Raw genomic sequence first — 3,537 nt, 5'->3', positions numbered from 1 at the left:
GAGTTGTGGGGGATCAGGAAAGTTAGGTTTAACACAAAACCTGGGAACTCTATACATTCAGTTCAAGAAGAGAGAAATGTGCTTGTCATTACCCCTTTCCCTTGTTCAGGGTAGATTTCATTCATCTACAGTGTTTTTCCTTTTCCACAAGACTGATGGGTAACCAGATCCTCCTCAATATCAGGTTTAGGCCAAATATTCATATGTGAGGAAGACATGGAGATGAAACTTATTCAATGATGAAATAAGAAGGGTAGAGATGATCCCTAAGTTTTCATTTGTTTGTTGTTGTATTTTTGCAACTTGATCTTTTACCTCTCTACTAATTCTATAAATAGACTTTTGACAAGAGGAGAGAAGGTGGAAGGCATGTTATTGTAACAATAACAAAAGAGTATATAGAAACCCATGAAGATGAAAGGTCAGAGTCATATTCAAGAAATAGTAAACTGACCAGCATTGTAATGTAGGAGACTTGTAAGAAACAGTTCATGAAAAGAAGAGATAATGCATATAAGAAAAGTGAGATCTACAAAGCAGGTCCTGGTTTAGTGCTGTGGGTTAATGCGCCAAACTGCAAAGCTGTTTGAACTGCAAGGTTGGCAGTTCAAGCTCACCATCTGCTCCTTGGAAACCCTATACAGGGTCGGTATGAGTTGGAACTGACTCCACGGTACTTCTCAACAACAATAACATAAAGCAAAAGCATTAAGAACTCTCAGGGATAAATGTATCTATCCCATGATACTGTTGTGAGGATATTGATATATATATACCAATATTATATATTTATCAATGGATATATGTATTAATATCCTAGGGAGTCCAGTGTGGCTGTGTGGGCTAATGCATCAGACTGCAAAGATGTTTGAACTACAAGGTTGGTGGTTCAAGCTCACCACCTGCTCTTTGGAAACCTTTTACAGGGTTGTTATGAGTCAGAATCGACTCAATGGCACTTAACAACAACAATACATGTAAGAATATCCTCACAACAATATCATGGCATGTGTTAAGTATCAATTTCACAATACGTATATGCATATTAACATCGCACCATATATATTCCTAAGAAGCACTTTGAAAAATGAGACATGCATACTCTATAAATGTTAAGTAGTACTAAAGGTGTTAAATAGCCAATAGTGATTAGAAGTTTATTTTAACTAGGAAATATTACTATAAAAGTGTCCATATATTAGTATTTTGGAGTAATGGTGAGGCACTGCGAGTCAATGCGCTAGAGTGCAAAATCAATTTGAACCTCAAGGGCAGCAGTTCAAGTTCATCAGTCACTCCTTAGAAACCCTATACAGCGTTGCTATGGGTCCGAACCATCTCTATGACACTTAACAACAACAGTATAATAATAATATTTTAATAAAAGGGGATTAAAGAAATAAGAAGGAGTAGTAACAGATTCCTTTATGTAAACCTGGGATTGGTTAACTATAGTCCACAACCAAATCCAACAACCTGCTTATTTTTTGCAAATAAAATTTCAGCAGAATACAACGATTCCTATTTTTCTATTATCTATAGCTGCTTTATTGCTATAATAACGGAGTTGAAGAGGGTTAGCAGATTGCCCTTCATGAAAAATGTTTGTTTATCCTTGCTCTTGGTGAATGGAATTATAAAATTACCTGATAGATGCTAAATAAACACTTAACATGTTTTTGGTACCTGTTCTAACAGGTTACATGGTGTAAGTCCTTCAGAAGCCCTGTCAGAAAGGTACTGTTTTTTATACCCATTTAACAGAAGAGACAAATAGCTTGCCAAAGTCAGAAAAATAGTAACAGAATTGGGCCTTGAACCCAAAATGCTGTTGTTGTTGTTAAGTGCTATTGAATTATAGGTTTTCCAAGGAGTGGCTGGTGGGCTTGAACTGCAGACTTGACAGTTGACAATCTAGTGGTAATTCTAAAGCACCACACCAGGATTCCTAAACCCAATATTGTTGTTTCTAAGTGCCGTTGAGTTGGGTCCCACTCATAGTGAGTCTATATCAGTCCAAAGAGCGACTGATGGGTTTGAACCACCGACCTTTTGGTCAATAGTCCAGTGCTTAGCTTACAGCACCATACCAGGACTCCTGAACCTAATACAGGATTGTAAAATTTAGCAAATAAAAATACAAGACAGTCAGTTAAATTTTAAATCCAGATAAACTGATTTTTTAAAAATATATATAAGCTTGTCCTGTGCAATATTTGAGCCACATTTATACAAAAAAAAAAAAAAAGAAAAGAAAAGAAAAGAAACACTTTTTATGTGTCTAAAATTAATATTTAACTGAGCAACCTATATCTTATTTGGTAGCCCTAACCTAATCAAATTCATACTTAATGAATACTTTATTGCTAGTCTCTTGGATGGATGGTGGGCTAATCTTAACAGGAATAGGAGCCTTGCAAAGGAATGAGGTGGCCATAAACAGTGTTTTCTGCCTAGTGAGGAACAGAGTTAGTGTTTGATTTGGGAGGCAGAATTGGCTTTTCTATCCCAGGAATAGCTTAAAGATGCAGGTTGACTTTGAGCAGACATGATTAAATCAGCTCTGGATTGGTTTCTTTATGGTATTGTCCAAATTTGGGGTCTAGTAATGAGAGAGTAATTAGGACTAGAGATATAGATCAAGAGTCATCTGAATGCAAGTGACAGAGGAAACTAGAACTAAGCACCACTTCTAAGGATTTTAGAAATGAGTATTGGTTTAAATTAGACCTGAAATATCCTTCCAGATCTTTGGCACCAATGCTAAACTGTTAGTACTTAGCAGAGCTTTCCATTTCTATTCTATTTCCATAGAATTGCACCCTAATTTTTCATCAGTACCTAAGAAAAAACTAATAGAAAGGAGAAACTGAACTCTTTCTCAAGGACCATAGAGTCCTTAAAGTAGTAAATCAGACTGTACTGTCAGAAAAATACCATTCCGTACTATAAGCCTTGCATATCCTTTATCTTCTTAGAGATAGGAGTGCAGATGTGAAAAGCAGGATATTAAACAGTGTAGTCTATCAGGAAAAATAAAAGTCTGTATGAGTGAAAACTCACAGTTGACTTAGGGGTGTGATGTAGTGCTGTTGGATCTATAAATCTGCTCTAATGGATTATTTTGCACAAAGTAGTTTGAACAAAGCAAGTAGTAGGTGTCATTACTGCTGTTGTTACAAACAATAGTCCACGAATCCAATTACATGCAGGCAGTGCCCCAGACACTGATTTTGCTAATTGCTATCCTTCAGACTTTGAATTCACTTTTATCCTGGTTGCATATTTTTCAATGAAAGGACATGATTTCTATCCTAATGGAAGAGACTGAAATAGTGGCTTCTTCGTGATATAATTGGTTATATTATGAGCAATCTGTTGGCATTGCAAATACATCAAATATAAAAGAAATTTTGAAATTATGGATCATACTTTTTAATCTGTCTCTAATGGCTCTATGTTGTTGTTGTTGTTGTTAAGTGCCTTCAAGTTAGTTCCAACTCATAGTGACCCTGTATAGGGCTTCTGAGGAGCAGC

Source organism: Chrysochloris asiatica, unplaced genomic scaffold, assembly GCF_000296735.1.
Source record: "Chrysochloris asiatica unplaced genomic scaffold, ChrAsi1.0 scaffold00002, whole genome shotgun sequence".
Taxonomy (NCBI): Eukaryota; Metazoa; Chordata; class Mammalia; order Afrosoricida; family Chrysochloridae; genus Chrysochloris; species Chrysochloris asiatica.
The sequence above is the reverse complement of the archived record's forward strand: the minus strand, read 5'-3'. Positions refer to the sequence as shown.